This window comes from Equus asinus, chromosome 23 (assembly GCF_041296235.1).
Source record: "Equus asinus isolate D_3611 breed Donkey chromosome 23, EquAss-T2T_v2, whole genome shotgun sequence".
Classification (NCBI taxonomy): domain Eukaryota; kingdom Metazoa; phylum Chordata; class Mammalia; order Perissodactyla; family Equidae; genus Equus; species Equus asinus.
The window spans coordinates 60,175,952-60,197,482 of record NC_091812.1 but is presented as its reverse complement, the minus strand read 5'-3'; the positions used below and the strand labels follow the sequence as shown (position 1 = coordinate 60,197,482).

Genomic DNA, 21,531 nt, shown 5'->3' with positions numbered 1-21,531 from the left:
TCGGTGTTCAAGAGGTACGTCTGACCTAAAGTGGGTCTGAAAAGTTAAAAGCAAAGATGTTGGCAAAGATACACCAGACACGTGAAAATAATAACAAAGTTGATAAAAGTTATAGTAGGAAAAAATGAAGTACCCCTGCACATCTAGTAGAATAGATAGAATCCAAACTGACATTATCTAGCGCAGGTCGGGAGGCAGGGCAGCAGGAACTCGCATTTGTTGCTGGTAGGAATGCAAAATGGTACAGCCACTCGGAAGACAGTTTAGCAGCTTCTTACAAAACATAGTCTTACCTTATGATCCAACCAACATGTGTCTACACATTTACCCAAATTATTTAAAAACTTCTATCCACACAGAAACTGGCCCATGAATGTTTATAACAGTTTTGTTTATAATTGCCGAAAACTGGAAGTGACTTCAACAGATGAATGAATAAACAAACTGTGGTACATACTCTTGATAGAATACTCCTCAAAGATGCAAAGTACGTTGTCAAAATATGTAACCACATGGAGGAAACGTACATGCAGATGCTAACTGAAAGAAGCCAGATGTAAAAAGCCTTCATATTGTATGATTCCATTTATGTGACATTCTGGAAAAGAGTTGGACAACTTAATTAGAGTTGAAAAGTTGAGAGATGGTAAAATATATATAGATATAGATATAGATATAGATAACAGTATTTGCCAGGAGTTTGGGGAGAAGTAAAAAGTTGTCTAGTGTAGCACAGGAGATTTTTAGGGAGGTGAACTTACCCCTTATGATACGGTAGCGGTCGGTGCAGGATACTATACATTTGTTAAGATCCATAGAACTTTACAGCACAAAGAGTGAACTTTATTGTTAACAAGTGTTTAAAAATTACTTAGGAGGTCAGGGGAATTCCAGGACAGAATGCAGACTGTGACTAAATAATCTAACTGTATTACAAATGTATAAAACAACATGTATAACAGGAAAAAACACACTCCTGTGTGTTTCTCCTTCATTCACACACTGACAATACTCTAACACCAGGTTTATGAGATTTTTCCCTCCCACCAAGCAATTCTCTGCAACACCAGCGGGGTGTCTTGAATTTAACTCAATTATAACACTATCTACCTAGAGATAGATTTAGATCCCACAGGTTAAGGGCTCAGTGCCACGAGGCTGCCCGTCCAACATACACACGTACATACATTTCCAGATGCCAGTGGAAAGCCCAGTTGTCACTTTACTTCTGACCGACTGGCGGTACAGGTGGAGGTTCCCATGACCCCTTTCTTGGGTTCAATGATTTGCCAGAATGGCTCACAGAACTCACGGTAACAGTTGGTTAAGTTTACTGCTTTATTATAAAAGCATGCATTAACGGATGCAGGTGAACATCCAGACGGAGGAGAGGCACAGGGTGAGGCGTGGAGGAAGGGGTGTAGAGCTTCCACGCCTTCACCAGCCGCGCCACTCTCCCAGCACCTCCATGCGTTCAGCAACTCCAAAGGTCTTGGAACTCTGTGCTTTTGGGATTTTTATGGAGGCCTCATGATGCAGGCATGACTGATCAACTCAGTCTCCAGTCTCTCTCCCCTTCCAGGAGGATGGAGGGTGGGTTGGACAGTTCCAAGCTTCTAATCGTGGCTCGGTCTTTCTGGTGACCAGCCCCATCCTGAAGCTATATAGAATCTCACCGAGTCATCTTATTAGAACAGAAGACACTCCTATCACCCAATAAATTCCAAGGGTTTTAGGAGCTCTGTGCTAGGAAGTGGAGCAGAGACAAATATATGTATTTTCTACTATTTCACACAACCTCACAAGGGAGTGGGGTGAAAAAGTACTAACCTAAGTAACTTTGAAATAAATGGAGATTGTAAGACTAAAGTGAAAAGAAACTGTACATGTGCGCTTGCTCTACTTTGTAAAGCTATTTCTTGTAAGGCTATGAGTTAAAAATTCTGAAACTACTATATGTGCATAACGGGATGGGGCTATTAAGAAAATAGCAGATGGTAGAAGCCAGGTTTTGTACCATTGGAGTGGAAAGCTAACAGATACATAAGGTGGGAAGTCTAGAAAAAACCATATCATACCAGATGAAAGCTGAAGACATTGGTATGAACTCATGTTTAGCATAGTAATTTAATTTTATAGTTAATTATATCGAGTAATGTAATTTTTTTTTTTTTAAAGATTGGCACCTAGGCTAACAACTGTTGCCAACCTTTTTTTTTTTTTTCTGCTTTATTTCTCAACCACCCCCCCGCCCATAGTTGTATATCTTAGTTGCAGGTCCTTCTAGTTGTGGGATGTTGGACGCTGCCTCAATGTGGCCTGACAAGCGGTGCCATGTCCACGCCCAGGATCCGAACCCTGGGCCGCCTCAGGGAAGCGCACAAACTTAACCACTCGGCCATGGAGCCGGCCCCTAGAGTAATGTAATTTTTATACTGTGTAACATAAAAAATAATATATAGCTTTAAAACCACAATAACTTCTCATTTCCTGTAGCATTTATTCTAGCCAGAGGGAACCACAAGTCACTGGTTTAGATATTTTCTCAAATGAACCTTCAGGTAAATAAGATTATTGTTATGCTCATATAACCAACGACACAAATTATATGTTGACATATCAGTGATTTCGTTAGTTTCATACATCTTCCAAAGAGTGACTTTTTCTCACACTCAGGAAAGTGATTTAAAGAATTTAGCAGCAATCTAGTTAAACTTATTCAGATGAACAAACGGAAGTCCCGAGGAGTTATAAGTTCTTCTCGCTGCAAGGTAAATTGACCGATATGCTTAGTCGTCCAGACTTTCTTTCCTCATCTTTAAATTGAGGATGATATTAGTACCTAGCACTTGTGGTAGTTGTGAGTATTGCTTAGGTGGCATGATTTACATATCTGGGACAGAACCTCATAGGAGTTAATGCCCAACAATCAATGTTTATTGCCTTCTCCTTTTCCAGTCTCGCAGCTCTCCGTGTAACCGGCTGGAGGGGAAAATAATACCTTCTCCGTTGACCCATTTATTACATCTTCATGGAGAGATTACAACCACTGAATCTCAAATGAGAATTTAAAAAATGAGAATAAAAAGATCATATTTTGTTACCATTGCAATACTTTTAGCAAGCACAATACTAGAGTTATAGAATATTTAGTTACTAATCACTGCAAAGCCGTTTATTCATACCAGGTATAAATATGGTTACTTTCTTTCTGAATGTGAGACCTGAGTCTTGTTCCCAGACCAGAACTCACTCTGTCATGTTTTATCTTAGTAATTGATACTAGGATATTTTTAGACTATTCTGAAAAGTGGTAGATAATAATATGAAATGGAATCAAGATTAGAAGATGCTCTGTCAGTATAAATCAATGTCAGGTCCATGGATAAAACGGAAAATTTCCCCAAAATGTGAGAACAATAATCCAGCATTATGTGGACTCTGGAGAGAGTTAACTAGACCATTAAATGGCTTCAGATACTCTAAGAGCAGAAATTGCCCTTTTACTTTTGATCTTGCTGTCGTCATGACTTTCTTTGCTGATGTAAGCTTTTATTGGGACTTATAAGGAAGATGGGCATTAGCTGCTGACCAGCTTGCTGCTTTCTATTGATTATTTTCAATCTGTGAATTCTCCCTGTATTGAGGCAACAAAGAATGCAGCATTAAGATGCCATGTTTACCAAAATTGCTTCTCAGCAGTTTAAGACGCTGGTTTGAAAAAGTCTGGTAAGAAAACTGACCTTATTTAGTCTAGCACCATCCAAAGACTGTCATGGGCAGCTCTTTAAAAGGAAAGAAAAATAAGATTGAGTCTTCTATTAAAGAAAAAGGATGTGTGCTGTCTTAAACCCAACATATGCACATTTCGGATAAAGCCAGTATCAGTTTCACTAGTTTTAACTTCATAGGAAAAAACAAAGTAAATTCTATCTAAAATGAATTACAGTAAGTTTTCTTTATGTGTTATAGAAAAGTTTAGGTTGTTTTAATTTAGCACATGGAGCATTGGATTCAATAGTCTTGCCATAGGGAAAAAGTATAAAAGAACCCCCTATTGAATTAAAAAGCTTTTGTTCCCTGGCTTCATAGAACTCGGGAATTAGCACAGACTTGTTTGGCATTTTGTGGCATACACAAGAAGAGTCCAAATACGTGCATTTCATTTTCATATTTGCAGTCTAGAGAATATGAGGTGGCTTTATCTTTCTCAAGATTCAGTTTCTTCATCTGTTGAGTTGAGATAGCCACATCTACTATATATTGAGACAGCAACATCTATAGCTTTCACTTAGGGATTGAATGTGATGCTGAATATTTGAGTAAACTGGCTTATAGGAAGTACTTGGTATGTATTAGTGGAATCTGAATCTTAGACCAATGATGAGCTTTACACGGCTATTTGTTAGCATTTGATACTATGAAGATTCACAGTATCCATATGCTGTGATTCTTGTGTTGTATATTCAGTCAAACGATATTGATGAGTGGCACACACTGATAATTTTATGCAATGAAGAATGGTACACTGACAGCTCGAGGTCCAAGCACACTCTATCCTTTCACATTCCATACAGCCTGTATGAACTTGTGAGACTGATGATTAGATAATATCTTAGTAATTATGTCACATATCATTTAATTAAATGAGAGCTCTAAGGCTTAGGAGAATGGATAGTGTTCTAGAATCCAAGCTCCAGTATTTGTGTTACATATAATACCTTAGGCAAATCATGAACCTCTCTGAGGCTCAGTCCTTATCAATAAGTTGGAAACAACACCTAACATACTATCTTCACAAGTCTGTTGACAGGATACAATGTTATGTTGCATGTCAAAGGAAATGGTGAATTATAAAAGAATGCACAAATATTTAGGATTTTATCATAATGTGGAATTTAAAAATCTGTCTCAACATAGATGTTTTGGATTTTGTTAGAAGATAATTTGTAGCATTGTTTTACATATAGAATTCTCAATGAAGGCTTCCAACTGTGTGCCTTGACTAAATGATAATTGACACTTAAAACGGTCCAAGAAAACTGTTAGCCTTTGAGTCTGCACCAGAACATGATAGGGAAGTAAAAATTTCAGCTTCTCTGTGAACGGTATTTGTAAGACAGAAGCAGATCACACTTGCCAATGGGATCAGCAGTATCAAGGAATTACACGGGTTCCTAATGTGGGAGAGTATTGCAGAAAAATGAGCATGGGAAAGATGGCAGTTCAGAGAAATATATAGTTAGAATTTGCACTGCATTATAAAGCGACAAAGGAGGGGCCCCTAAACTAGCCTGGGGCAAAAAGAACGCAAATAGGGATATTGATGGGAAAACAGAAAAGTGACTGCAGTTAATCCAATTATTCATATTAGTATTATTATCTTAATAAAGGAGAGATAAGAGCATGTTTTACTTAGAAGTGGAAGCATCAGATGTATGAACATTGACATTGTTCAAGATGAAGGATGGTGTGTGGATAGAGAGGGAAAACGTAAACCAAATAAGGGAATCAATGAGGAATCAGGAGGTCAACTATAAGAAATCAGAAAGGGCAGATGACCATCTTCCGGAACTTAATGATCTGGAAGAAGCAGGGTAGCAATAGGAGCCTTCAGATCCTCACACTAAGAACAAAATCTGAACTCGGATATAGGAAGTGGGAGAGAAGGATTGCTGGTGCTTGTGGGGCACAGAGAGATAAACGTCCATGGGAAAGCCTGGTTTCTGGTGGGTCAGAAGGGAGCATAAAACCTGTGCAGGGTCAGAAGAGGTAGGAGCATCCATGTGTAGTGCGCTTGGGTTTACAGAAGGCACAGTACAAAAATATGAGAAGAGAATGGGTTAGCAAACAGAGTGGAACCGAGATTTAACTGTGTTTCTGTTGGGATTATGCCACAGACGTGCACAGAATGAAGACGAAGTGAAGACACTGGGAGAAGACAGCCAAAGATAGCAGTTGTCTATTTGTTCCTCTTTTTTTTTGGTGGAGGAAGATTCACCCTGAGCTAACATCTACGCCAATCTTCTTCTACTTTTTAGTATATGGGCCGCCAGCACAGTATGGCCACTAACATAGGGGTGTTGGTCTCTGCCTGGGAACTGAACCTGGGCTGCTGAAGCGAAACACACTGAACTTAACCACTAGGCCACCAGAGCTGGCCCATGATCCTCTATTTGCTAATCTTAGAACTCCATATAAATGACTCTGAAATTCTTCATATATCCATTTCTTTATATTCTTGAGCTAGAATCTGAATCAATTTTACAGTACTCTCTTTTCATTTGAGCTTAATCTAGCTTTTATTCTGCATGATTTCTTTTAGTTATCTATGTAATGTTAGGTATTTCTATTTAGTTCCTCTTTTTCCCTTCAGTTGCTCTTTTTTCATGTCTGTCAACTATGTTTATAATTTATTTTTGCTTTGTTAATGTTATCAATTTCTTTATCACTGAGAACATTTTTTTAAATCTTATTTTAAAATCCTCTTCAGATCTTGCCCGTTTATTTCCATTTCCTCAGGAGTGGATCATTATTTGTTGAATTAGTTCTGTGTCATGTTTGTTTTCCTTGTTTGTTTTAGAAAATTCTAGCTAATAGGTTTCCTTAACCAAAGAAAGATATAGGCCTTCATATTAGAAGTCTACATGGAGCAGTAAGAAGGATAAATACGAAGGAAATCGCAATAGAAAGTACAGCAAAACTGCAGGAGATCAGTGTATTAGTTTTCTATTGCTTTGTAGCAAATCACCATAAAATTAGCAGCTTAAATCAATGCCCATTTATTTGCTCACATTTCAGATCAGAAGTCCAGCACGGTGTGGCTCGGTTCTCTGGTCAGGATATTGCAATTCTGAAATCAAGATGTTGACTGAGTGGAGTTCTTATCTGGAGGCTTTATGGAAAAGTTTGCTTCTAAGCTCTTTCTTGTCATTGGCAGAATTAAGTTCCTGGGGATGCAGGATTGAGATCTGTCTCCAGCGGCTGCTTGTAGTCCCCAAAGGCTATCTGCCTTCCTCCCTGTGTGTTCTCCATCTTCAAGCCAACAATGGCACATCAAATCCTTTGTGTGCTTTGAATTTCCTATTTCCTTATCTCTGACCTGTAGAACCTTATTTAAAGAGTTCCTGTGATTAGGTCAGGCACACCAGATAATTGCCCTGTTTTAAGGTCAATTGAATTGTGACCTTAATTACTGTAAAATTCCTTTATATCAATGCCTAGATTTGTGTTTGATTGAATAACTGGTAGAATTTGTGTATATACCAGTTCCTAGGAATTTTTCTATCTACAATAATTAGGTAAAAACATTAAAATCTTAAATTATACTAGTACACACTCACCGCCCCCCCAGGCCCCTCCCACAGCCTGCAATCAATGACAATTTGGCTGCAAGGAAACATCTCAATAGCAGCTGTAAATGCTAGAAATACAGGAATCTGAGGAACTAAAAACTGTTAACCCAAATTCAATAGTCAGTTTAATTAGTATTCAAATTTCAGGGAAAATAAAGATATTTTCAACACTATAACAACTAATAAAAGGCTTAGACTTAAGATAGAAGTGTAAATTTCACGTGGAAATGTTCCCTTCCCTAATTCACCTCAAATTTATGCATTCACACTATAGATACAAAGCAAAATTAAACAATTTTTTTTATGTTTAAAAAGAAGTAACTGGATAGAAATGTCAAAGTGAACACACACGTCCCCTTTTGTTGCCTTCTGAAACTCTAATACAGTAACAGGGAGGTCTTTTTTAAGGTATTCTCGCAGAAAGACAGTGAGAAAAGAAAACTGACGGCAGTGGCATTTTGGAAACTACAAAGCAGATGGACTAAGAAGATCCATGAAATACAAATCTTTATCAGGCAGAGGGGAAAACAAAGAACCAGCTTAATTTGTATCATAGAATTCTCATAGGCATGAGGACCTGGCACCTGAAGTTGGGGACTGGTGGTAAATGGCTAGAATAAGGAAGCTTAAGTCTTCTTTAAATTAAGTTAAACCTACAATGGGTCAGGTTCCCTGGTAAAGAAGACTAGACAAGAACTCAGTTGCTTTTGATCTATTGAGAAATTACAGTAGAATACAGAAAGGAGAAGAATAGAACAAGACTGTGTTCCCAGGTAAGATGTAGCATACACTGCTTCAGAGAGTTATCCTTTATTGAGGCAGGGGCACCTGCCTTTTTATCCCCGTAAACAGTTGTCTAAGGTACGTCCAAAATTAATCAAAATGAGAATTCACTCTCGAAGAAATTCAGGTAATAGATGTTATTCAGCAGGCAAAAGCAGAAGAACATTCCAGACAGCAATAACAATCTGTGCAAAAGAGCAAAGGTGAAAATGCCCGTAGTGAATTTAAGCGATGGTGGAAATTAACTCAGAGATGAAAATTGTAGTTCTAGTGGATGAATGGTTACTTTTAATTGGGTCGTGAATTGTTATATACTTAAATAATATTTAAATGTAAAAAAAAGGGGGGGGTTATTGTAAAACTTGTACTTTGCAAACATTTTTCTTTAGAGTCTTATTTTTTAAGAAGTTCTAGAAATCTCACGAATGAAGAACACAATTTTTTTGCCTACTCTGCAATATTTAAGCAATTATACTTAACTTTAAAAGAGTGGGAAAAATATATTTGAAAGATATAGATATCTAAAGGTTAGCTGGAGCCCACTCTAGCATATAGAATGTTCTCATGCTGTCATTTTCTGACTCTTTAGTTTGGACTATAATATTTTGGAGAGATATTTTCCTCTTTTATTGCTGATTTTTGTAGGATTCAAGTGAACCTTAGCGACATCACCACACACCAATTCCTGAACTTTATTTTTAATTAAACTGATTATCACATTAATGGTTTTAGTTGTCCCATAGTGTTCTCCTAAACATTCTCCAGTACAAATATGTGTGTATGTATTTTTGCTTGTTTTGAACAAAACGCAAAAAGAGCTTCTCATGTTCAATTTACTAAGGAAATTTTAATGTTGTGTGATTAACATCCAATCACAAAACTAAACTCTAGATCAGCAAGTTTAAATAAAAGCATGTTTAAGGAAATTTCTTTCCCGTTTTGCAGTCTGTTTGTTTCTATTATGTATACATTTATAGGTTTATTAGCATATTTTCTGGAAATCCAAGCCTTTATAATAAAGGATTGAGGTCAGTTTAAAATTAGAATGATTTAAAGTATAGACACTACTTAGCAACTTGCACCTAATTATATGCACAGTAGGGATATATTGGTATTTATGGAGTTACTGATCTATTGATAAATTCATTGCAGTTTATCAATAGTTTGTATACCCTGGTGTAATCATGCCAGTTAAAATGAGAATATGAACTAAAATTTCTTAATAATTTATATAGTTAGTATCAAATTGTTTTCTGTAGACCTTGGACTGCTTTAGAATTATGACAAATAAAATTGAAAACTGATCATGAAAAAGCACTTAGACTATTTTTCAAAGAAAGTGACCATGTGAGGCATAAAGGAAGAACAGGAAAAGTCTATTAAACTGTGTGCTGGAAATGCTGTAATCACTATAGTTGTTACATTCCCTTATTAATAACATTGTAATAATGTAATAACATTACGTTATTAATAACCATACTGTAGAAGGAATTATGTCACCCTGAATTTCATATATTGAAGCCCTAACCCTTAATGTGATGGTATTTGGAGATGGAACCTTTGAGAGGTAATTAGGTTTAGATAAGGTCATAAGGGTAGGGTCCTCTTGAGGGGATTAGTGATATAAAAAGAGACTCCAGAGAGCTTGCCATCTCTCTCTCTGTCTCTGCCACGTGAGAAGACAGCAAGAAGGGGACCGTCTGCAACCCAGGAAGAAAACTCCATCAGAAACCCACCACACTGGCACCTTGATCTTGTACTTCCAGCCTCCGGAACTGTAAGAAAATAAATGTATGTTGTTTCAGCCCCCCAGTCTATGGTATTCTGTTATGACAGCCTGAGCTGACTAAGACAACCATGTTTAGTGAGGCTCCTGTAATTAGAAACAAGCTGACAACACAATTCAGGGAGCTAAGAATATTCTCCCAATGTCAAATTAGTTCAAATGACAAGATTATACACAACCTTTTCTCTTCAACTAAATGGATCTTCAAGTTCTCTCTACTTAATGTTTTTCATGATGTGTTCATAAATATAAAATATCAAAATTATTTTCTTGGTAAAACCTAACTTGATACATAAGCAATAGGGAAATAAAAACAGATGTGTTTAGGCCACTTAAAACAATACGGTGCCCTATGGAATGACAAAAATGAAGTAGAATGTGTATTGACAGTAAGAATACAATGTAAGGAAAAAAGAATGTGTATAAAGGTGTAAAAATGCATTCAAATAATCATAGAAATGTAATCTTTATATTTTATAGGATTCAGTTATTTGAAATACCATACCTAGGGAATATCAAAATTTAGTTTTAATAGCAAATAGTTCTAAGCTGATACAAATATATCTGTCAGAGAGGCTTTCTTCCTAAACATCTCTCAAATATTACTTATTTGGCTGAGCCTTTCTAAATTATGCATGTCTCAAACAAGCTGGCAATGTAAGATGACAATATTACTAACCTTGAAACTTTAGATACCGTTCAAATTTAATTTTAAACTTGGCATAGAACATTAAAAATAATTTGACTGTGTTGAAACATTAAAGAGTCTGATTTTTAAAGTGACATTTTCAAACATTTTTTAATATTATAAATTGTTTGATCTTGTTCTGCCTCTTGCCCCCAGTCAGGCCATAGGCATTTACATACATACACTTTTAAAGCGTTCACTTCCTCACTTACAAAACTGAGACACTAACGTGGACTTGAATTTTGAAAAATTTTATGTATGTGTGTAAACACCTCCTAGGTCAAGATATAGAGCAATCCCAACAACTTCAGAGGACTCTCTTGTGCTCCTTCCCTCCACCCAGAAATGTCTAGTATTCTCTCTTCTACGACCATCAATTACTTTTGCCTGTTTTTGAACATCATATAAATGGAATTATACATCACTTTTTTTGCGTTTCTTCATTTATCATTATAGATATGAGATTATCTATGTTGTCTGAACCATGTTTTTCTTTTTCTGTAACTGAAGGATATTTCATTATATGAATATACCACAATCTATTTTTTCCATTCTCATTTTGATGTAAATTTGAGTTGTTTTCAGGTTTTGGCAATTATCAACGGAATTCTTATTAACACACTTATACATGTCTCTTGAAGTCCAGTGGCACTCATTCCTCTTGGATATATATTTAAGGGTGCAATTGCTACATCATGAGAAGGTGTATCTTTTCCTTGAATGGTTGAGTGGTTGAACCATTTACACTTCCCCATCATGGAACAAATCACATCTCCAGCTTGACCTAAGTACAGTGAGATTTTAACATATATCTCATTAGCTTTAAAATTACTAAAACCTCCCCAGTATCTCCCAACTAATTATAAAAGTAATACAAAATCAAATACATCCATCTAACTAGAAAGAGGGAGTGGTGATATAAATAAACTTGTTTGTTTTGTTTTCTAGATAGGCAATCTACTGCTTCCACCTTCACTCACAGAGCTCTGCAGTCTCTGATCTAATGTCCTTTCAGATATCACAGGATTCTAGGTCATGCCTTTAAAAACCTAAAGTCTAAATTTTTTGAAGAAGATATCAGAAAACACATATCCTTTAATTTTCTTGACCATACTCTAATTTACAGACGGCTTTTGCTTTGTCCAAGTTCTGAAGACTGTTTTTTTTAACTGAAGTAAAATCTATTATGTTGACGGTTGGTGACGTTAATATCATCCTGCTTTTCAGGAGCTCTTTGTAGGGAAGAGGAGAGGAAGCAACATATACAAATACTCCATTTCACCTGAGTGCATGTTAATTCTATTCCAATATTATTACATCTATGGTTGAGAGTCATGTAATTCAAGCTGCTTAGTTCAAGGATTGCTGAAGGCCACCTAATTCATAAACTCCACATCCAAGGAGTTTCCAAAAGAAAGAAGACAAACAACATTTTTCTATTGTGTTCTTCTGTCTCAGAATATAGCAAAGAGCTACTTGTTCTTACCCTGTAAAATGTTGACTGCCGTTCCATTTGATGCAAGAGCTAGCCAGAAAAATAAATGCTTCCTCATTATTGTTGCTTCAAATTAAACAAATAAAAAAATCTATTTCTTCAAAGTTTGTATTACGTTCGTTTTCAAAGTTATAAGATTTGTCACATTTTAAAAATAATATTTAGTAATTTTACACTGCTGGACATAGTAATTTTATGCTCTTCTACCTACAGTAATGTGGTAATTTTTCACTACACTAGTAATTCATCGGGAGGTTTAAGCACGTAGTTTTCAATAAAAGGTAGGTATACTTAGAAAAAATTCAGTTCTAAATAAATTCACAAGGCTTCTAACATCAAGAATCAATAATACACTTAGAAATAGAATTTCTTGATAATAAAAGGATTAACATCATCACAAGACACATATTTAAGCAAACCCTTCAAGCATAGTTTGAAATCTTCAAATTTGGACTGTTTCTTGAAAGAGCAGAGATTAGTACCTATGGAGAAACGTAGAAGAGTTGTTGCCTTGATATGTCATAGTACTATGTACATCATATTCTGCTATATCCATAGGATTAAGTTGTATCATGGTGAGCAGTATCTAAACAGATGTAAGAAATGTAAGAAAAAAATAAAGTGAAGAAAGAACTTCATGCATGACTGAGCAGTACCATGACAATTAAAAAACAGAAAAACCCACATCTACAATCACACGTAGAGTGAGTCATTCTGTTTTTTTGATAAATTAGTGGCGTGGGACCTCTCAGTCACGTGTGACATTTTTAGTTCTCTCCACTGTTATCTTTGTATTTGCTATGTCATGTCAACAAGGTATATATTTTTTTACCTATGTGCAAAAGTCAAAACTATGAGAATATCATTTTGTAGTTTCTGTTGCAATATGACATTTTCCATTCTTAAGATTCCCCAGAAGTTATTTGTAAGCAGGCAGCAATGTGGACAGAGAGTAGTCAGACCATCAGTTAGTCTCCACTAAAACATACATGTGACATGAGTTCAGCTATTAACCTTGTCACAACAAAACACAGATGAGTTTTAAATGGATCAGCAAAGCATATCTGGAGTGTTTTAAATGCATTTCAAAGACACTGCCTAATTCTCCTGGCACATATCCTCCTGGAGATAAAAAACGTTAAAGAATTATGGTGCACAATTGAATTTTAGTAACGTAGTGTGCTTACAGTTAACCACACACTGCATGATTTAGTCTCTTTTTTCAGGATGGCCTCTTTGTCTTAGCTTCTACAATGACTTCTAGAACAATTACCCCTTAAAGAAGGGAGCTAAAAGAGCATCAAACGTGTGAAGACGTTTAAATTGGAACTTTCACCTAAGCAAATAAAGATTGCGTGGTGAGGTGGTTTAAAGTCATGATATTCATAAGCTAACAGGAGCTTCCAGAAGCTCTCACTATGATCTAGAACTTAGTGTGTGGCTGTGTGAAACAGTAAGACAATCACATATAAGTAGTCTTCTTTTGGGGCTGCTCTTGGCTATCACAGTTTCTCAGACTTCCCATGTTTTAGATGACCTTGACAGTTTTGAGGCATACTCATCACATATTTTGTGGAATGTTCCTCAGTTGGGATATATTTAATGTTTTCTGATGATCAGGTAAGGATTTTGTCTTTTGGGAGGAGGACCACAGAGGTAAAGTGCCATTTTCATCACATCATATCTAGGATACATTCTATTGACATAACTGATCATTGTTGACATTAACCTTGACACTGTTGATGTTAACCTGGCTGAGGTCATTTTTTTCCAGGTTTCTCCACTGCAAGGTTACTTTGTTCCTGATTTCCGTCCTCTACTCCTTGGAATGAGGTCGCTATGTGCAGCCCATGTTGAAGAAGTGGAGAGTTAAGCTCCAACACTTTGAAGGTGGGGTATCTGCATAAATTATTTCTAAATCATCTACTAGACGGGATTTGTCTATTCTCCCTTATTCATTTATTCAATTATTTAATTATTTATTAACTCAAATTCTCAATTATTTATTTATTCAATTATTTATTAATATTAGTATGAATAATAAAAATTTATTTTATACTTTGAGTTATAATTCAATAATACTCTAAAATTATTTTGGTTTTGGTCATTGAGAACTCTCAGTTTGCTCCTCTGTTCCTTTGACATATCTCAATCATTGTGGATTTTTTTTCCATTGTGGATTTTTTGTCTTTATTAATTTCTTATTTTGTTGATAATTATTTTGTATTTTGCAACATTGTGTTATTCTATGTTTAAAGCTCACTAAATAATGTTTCACACAAGGTAACCTACTTTCATCCACTTATTGTGTTTTACCTTGCAGCCCTACCCAGTTTGCTATTTTTTTAAACTTTGTTTTATTACGGTAAGAGGACAACACGAAATCTAAACTCTTACCAGATGTTTTAGTGTACAATACAGTATTACTATTGCAACAACGTTATACAGCAGATCTCTAGAACTTATTCATCTTGCATAATTAAGACTTTATTCCTGTTGGTTAGCAACTCGCAATTTCCCCCTCCTCCTAGCCTCTGGAAGCCACTGTTTTACTCTCTGATTTTATGAGTTTGATTATTTTAGATAAATCCTATCAGTGGAATCATGCAGTATTTGTCCTTCCGTGACTAGCTTATTTCACTTAGCATAAGATATTGAAGTCCATCCATATTGTTGCATATTGCAGGATTTCCATCTTTTTTTAGGCTGAATAATATTCCATCATAGGTATGTACAATATATTCTTTATGTATTCATCTGCCACTGGACATGTATGTTGTTTACAGATCTTGGTTACTGTGAAGAGTGTTGCATGAACATTGAAGTACTAACATCTCTTCCAGATCCTAATTTCAAATTTTTTGGATAAATGTCCACAAGTGGGGTCACTAGATCATATGTTAGTTCTATTTTTAATTTTTTTAGGAATCTAGGTGTTGTGTTCCATTGTGGCTGCATCATTTTGCATTTCCTCCAACAGCGTACAAGTGTTCCAATTTCTCCACATTGTCATCAACACTTCCTTTTTTCGTTTTTTTGATGATAGCCATCCTAACAGGTACAAGGTGCTAGCTCATCATGGTTTTGATTTACAGTTCCCTGATGATTAATTATGCTGGACGTCTTTTCATATGTATGTATTCTTCACGTGTATGTCTTCTTTGCAGAAATGTCTATTCAAGTCTTTAGCCTATTTTTCAATCAGGTTATTAGTTTTTGTTGCTATTGAGTTGTAGGACTTTCTTACACATTTAGGAAATTAACCCCTTATCTGACATATGGTTTGCAAATATTTACTCCCATTCTGTAGTAGTTGCCTTTTCACTCTGGTTTCTTTCCTTTGCTGAGAAGGAGCTTTTGAGTTTGATGTAGTCCCACTTGTCTATTTTTGCTTTTGTTGCTTGTGCTTTTGGTGTTATATCCAAAAAAATCGTGGCTAAGGCCAATGTCATCAAGCTGTTTTCCTATGTTTTCTTCTAGGTGTTTTATAGTTTCACATCTTACATTTAAGTTTTTAATCCATTTTAAGTTGATTTTTGTGTATGGTGTAGATGAGTCCTATTTCATTCTCTTGCATGTGGATATCCAGTTTTCTCAACACAATTTGTTGAAAAGACTATTCTTTCACCATTGAGTATTCTTGGCACCCCTGTCAAAAATCAGTTGCCCATAAATACTTGGGCTTATTTCTGACTGGGCTCTCTATTCTATTTCATTGGTCTATGTGTCTGTTTTTATGCCAGTACCATACTGTTTAATTACTATAACTTTGTAATATGTTTTTAAAAAACAATGTGTGATTCCTTCAGCTTGTTCTTCTTCCTGAAGATTGATTTTATGGTTTGGGGTCTTTTCTGCTTCCACATGAATTTTAATATTTTTTTTTTTCTATTTCAGTAAAAAGCTGTGAGAGTTCACCATTGTGGATTATCTTTAAAATAATTTATTTACTTTCTGGCAGTACAAAATGTTCCTGGCTTTTTTGTGTAATTTCTGCACCCTCCTAGAATTGGCCATTTCTCCAAGGAACCATGGTTCCTTTTATGGGAGTATCTTAGAAACCAAGATCTCAGTGATAAATGTGCTTGTTTCTCCGGGGGTGGTCTTGCTTCTAGGTCTTCTCACTGACAGAGCAGGGAAATATATGTGTGTTTACTAACCTGCATATACACTTGTATCTATAATTGTTTCTATGCGTAATTATTCAGCTACACATGAATTCACACCTATGTCTTCAACTCTAATCCATTACCACATGAATAATTCTAGTCTCTTCTCCTTGCTTGTCTATAACCTCTCACTCTAATGATGAGAACTTGGCTCCCACCATCTGCCATTCCTTTCTTGGATTTTTTAAATCTGGTATGCATATATATTGTGTCAGCATTGTTAATCTATACTCCAATGGGAAAAATCTATTTACTAGAGTACAGTGCGTATGTGCTGTTTATATTTCCTTTAGTGTCACAGGTGCCACCCATTTTCAAAGTTACTTAGGTCAGTACCTTTTTCTCTACCCTCTTCAGTGAGGTTCTTTCATAGATTTGTAACACAGTTAGGTTGTTTTGTCACATTTTACATTCCATCCCAGGATTTCCCCAATCTGTTAATTTGCATACATTAAGGTTCACTTTTTTCCCTTAAGTTCTATGTGTTTTGACAAATTCATAGTGTAACACAACTGCCATTACAATAGCAACAGAAAATTTTCATCACCCTCAAATATCAGCTGTGCTTTGTCTATTCAAACATCCTCCCTCCACTCAAGCTGCTGGCAACCACTGAAGGTTTTTAATATCTCTATATTTTTGCCTTTTCCTGAATTTAATATTAATGGAATTATACATTTTGTAGCCTTTTCAGATTGACTTCTTTCAAATAGCAAAATACATTAAAATTTTATCCATATTTTTTCATGTCATATTAGCTCATTTCCTTTTTGTTTTTTAAGACTATGTTTTTAGAGCAGCTTTTCGTTCACAATAAAATCGAAGATAAAGAGATATTTTATATACCCATGGCTCCCACACCTGCATAGCCTCCCCTATTATCAACATCATTCACCAGAATAGTACTGTTTTTTCTTTTACCAAGGATTAACTTGCACTGACACATCATAGCCCCCCCAAATCCATAGTTTACCCTAAGAGTTCACTCTTTGCATTGTAATTCTACTGGCTTGGACAAATGTATAGTGAAGTATATCCACCATTATAATACCATACAGAGTATTTTCCCTGTTCTAAAAGTCCTCTGTGCTCCATCTATTCATCCTTTCCTCCCTCAACCCCTGGTAAACACTGATCTTTGTACTGTCTTCACAGTTTTGCCTTTTTCTAGAATGTCATATGGTTGGAATCATACAGTATGTAGCCTTTTCAGATTGGCTTCTTTTGCTTAGTAATATGCATTTAAGCTTCCTCAATGTCTTTTCATGGCTTGATAACTCATTACTTTTTACCGCTGAATAATACTCCATGGTCTAGATGGACAACAGTTTATCCATTCACCTACTGAAGGACATCTTTGTTGCTTCCAAGTTTTGGCAGTTGTGAATAAAGCTACTATAAACATCCTTGTGTGTATTTTGTGTGGACATAAGTTTTCAACTCCTTTGGGCAACTACTAAGGAGTGTGGTTGCTGGATTGTATAGTAAGAGTATGCTGAGTTTTGTAAGAAACCATCACTTGTCTTCCAAAGTGGCTAGACCATTTTACGTTCCCACCAGCAATGAATGAATGAAAGTTCCTCTTGCTCCATATCCCTGCTAGCATTTGGTGTTGTCAGTGTTCTAGATTTTGGCTATTCTAATAAGAGTATAGTAGTATATCATTGATGTTTTAGTTTGCATTTCCATGATGACATATGATATGGAGCATCTTTTCATATTCTTATTTGCCATCTGTAGATCTTCTTTGGTGAGGTGTCTCTCAGGATCATTGATCTGTTTATTAATCAGATTGTTTGTTTTCTTATTGTTGAGTTTTAAGAATTCTTCATATATTTTCAATAACTGCCCTTTATCAGATGTATCTTTTGCAAATATTTTTTTCCAATCTGTGGCTTATCTTTTAATTCTCTTGACATTGTCTTTTTCTCTAATATGTTTATTTAATGCTATAAATTTCCCTCTAAGCACTGCTTTCTCTGCATCCCACACAATTTTGATAAGTTGTATTTTTATTTCATTTAGTTAAAAATATTTTTAAATTTACCTTGAGATTTCCTCTTTGATCCGTGTGTTATTTAGAAGTGTGTTATTCAATCTCCACATTTTTGGGACTTTTCCAGTAATCTTCCTGTTATTGATTTCTATTGCGGTGTGAGAGCAGATATCATATGATTTCTATTCTTTTAAATTTGTTAAGGTGTGGTTTATGGCCCAGACTATTCTCTGTCTTGGTGAACTTTCCCTGTGATCTTGAGAAGCATGTATATTCTGCTTTCGTTAAATGAATTTGTTTATAGATGTCAATTATATTCAGTTGATTAATAGTTTTACTGAGTTCAATTATGTCCTTACTGACTTTTTGCCTGCTGGATCTGTCCATTTCTGATAGAGAGGTGTTGAATTATGATAGTGGAGTAATCTGTTTGCAATTCTGTCGATTTTTGCTTCACATAGTTTGACACTCTGTTACTAAGTGACTACATGTTAAGAATTGTTACATCTTCTTGGATAATTGACTCCTTTATCATTATGTAATGCCCCTCTTTATCACTCAAAATTTCCCATGCTTTGGAGTTGGCTCTGACTGAAATTAATATAGCCACCCCTGCTTTATTTTGATTTTTAGTACCATGGTATATTTTTCTCCATCCATTTACTTTTAATCTATGTGTGTCTTTATGTTTAAAGTGGATTTTTGTAGACAACTATAGTTGGGTCTTGTTTTTATTGAGTCTCACATTCTCTGTCTTTTAATTGGTACATTTAGACTACTGATGTTCAAAATGATTATTCATATGCTTGGATTAATATCTACTGTATTACTGTTTTCTATTTGTTGCCCTCAACTTGTTGTTCCCAGTACAAGACCTTACGTCATAAACCCTGCCGAATCTCAACCTGTTCCCCTTCCTACAACACCCATCTTGAACTGATTCAGTCCAACTCCTAAAACACTATAAACATCCTCCTCTGTATTCCTCCTCCTTAGACACTACTAAAACTCTCTCAAGTCGTGCTTCTTCTGACTGTGGGAGGACTAGTGGCCCTATCTTTGATTTTTCAGCACGTTTTGAGGAGTCACTAGTCAACACTGGTGTGGTCCGTTGGGGATGTAACCTTTCTGGGCTTTCAAGAGTCAAAAGATAATATCAAGTTTACCCCCCTTGGGGCTGTTATTAAAGCATAAAGTCTGCTCTTAACTCATTTCTAAGTCCTGATCTCATTAAAACTCAATATCTATTAAATATCTGAGAGAGAGGAAAACAATATATGTGTAGAGGTTTTCTACAACTGTGTGTTCTGACTATTCCCCTAATGCGGACTCAAAACTAAGCAAGACAAACCTATAGCAGCTCTTGGCTTGAGTCCATTGATTGTCCTTATAGCAGGTTGACCTGCTTTACTTTGAATTATTCTTTGTTGTTAACTTATTTACTGAGATATGAATTTTTAATAAAATACAGCCCTTTGAAACTCATCATTGTACACTGCATGATGTTGTTTATCATATTACAATATTTTTCTTATAAGGATGAGTACATGAAATAGCTCTCTGCCTCAGTTCTAGCATAAATCTCAATTCTCAGGAGTAATTGCTGTTTTGTTTTTGTGTGTATGTGTGTGAGGAAGATTGCCGCTGAGCTAGCATCTGTGCCAATCTTCCTCTATTTCTGTGTGCAATGCTGTCACAGCGAGGCTTAATGAGTGGTGCTAGGTCCACACCCAAGATCTGAAACTGTGAACCCTGGGCCACCGAAGTGGAGTGCGTGAACTTAATCGTGATGCCACTGGGTTGGCCCCTCAATTCTCAAGAGTAATTGCTTTGATTTCTATTGTATGGATGCAGAATTGCATAGTTGAATTTTTTTTCTTTGCACTGGTAGACTAATATGTCTTCCACGAATAGTAAATAAAAAGGATTTCATACTCTGAATTTTGTGCTATAATCATACTCTCGATTTTACCTTACTTTCGAGCCTGAGTTTTGCATTCTCTATTTTAATCTATAATTTAATATAGATTAAATTACTTGGCTATACTACATATATTTGTTGTACTTAACTGCTTCATACTTCTTCATGATATGAGTCTACACACTCCCAGGAATGGCTGACTCTATTTGCCTCCACCTCCCTCCTGCCGTGAATAACACTGTTCCCTCAACATCCTTGCACACTTCCCCGTATGGAACAATGTACAATTTTCTTTCTGCTATGTACCCCAATGTGGTGTTGTTGGTTGATAGTGTATTAAGATACTTCAGTTGAGGAACTAAGCAGTGTTAGTTTCTCCTCCTGAGTAGTTGCCATCAGTAGGGTGTGTGAGCATTTATATTCTACATCATCATCAATACTTGGTTTTAGATATTTCCTAAGTTTTAATAATCTAATGAGTATAAAATTACAGCTAATTTTTCTTTCAGTTTGTATTTCTCTCATTATTAAAGAATTTGATCATCTCTTTGTTAGTTTTGGAGATTCCTTCTTTGTAAACTACTTGTTTACACACTGTGCTCATTTATCTATGGAGGTTATTGTCCTGTTCTTGTTGATTTGTATAAGTTACCTGCATATTATAGATAGTAATACGTCTCTCTTGTTGACATTGCACATTGCAAGTATATTCTCTCTTTCTGTAACCTGCTTAATTTTGTCCATCGTATTCTTCGTTGTAGAAAATGTGAAAAAAGTCACTCCTCATTTTTGGTCATTGATATAAGTTCCTATATTGTTTTGTATTAATCTGTTAACTGTACTTTTCACATACAGTTCATGTTGTATAGCCCACATTTGCATATGAGATCCTGTTTTATATATTTTTTTATGTAATGATTCAATATCCCAATATTCTCTTCTAGAGAACTCACTTTCCTGTTAATTTATAGTGTCAATTTCTTTTTTTAATTAAACCTTCATGCATACCTAGGTCTATTCCTAAAGTTTTTACTATTTTCTGGTGTCTTTTTTCCTGTGCTTGTTCCTTTTCAACACTATTGTTATGTCTATGGCTTTGTAGCCCATCTTGATATCTGGTGAGCAAGCCAACTACCATCTGACCACCTAATTTCATTTTATATTCTCTTTTTAAGGCTGACTTAGTTATTTGTCTTCCTTTATGTCTTGATAAAAATATGCTAGGTATTTTACTAATGCTAAGGTTTATTTTAGTTACTAATGTGAATAACTGCCTATATATATTTTTTCAATGTCACCATTATCAAATCTCTGTTTAAGCTTGTGTGTGAGTGTGAC

General features: G+C 35.6%; 1 long non-coding RNA gene across 3 annotated transcripts in view; it reads left to right on the top strand.

Annotated features, from left to right (window-relative positions):
- The window catches only part of LOC123280266 (uncharacterized), a 480,813-nt gene that overhangs the window by 117,273 nt on the left and 342,009 nt on the right, over positions 1-21,531 (top strand). For all 3 annotated transcript variants that reach the window (XR_011497405.1, XR_011497406.1, XR_011497404.1), the window contains exon 2: positions 13,882-13,997. This is a non-coding gene — a long non-coding RNA (uncharacterized lncRNA). The remainder of the gene's footprint in view (positions 1-13,881; positions 13,998-21,531) is intronic.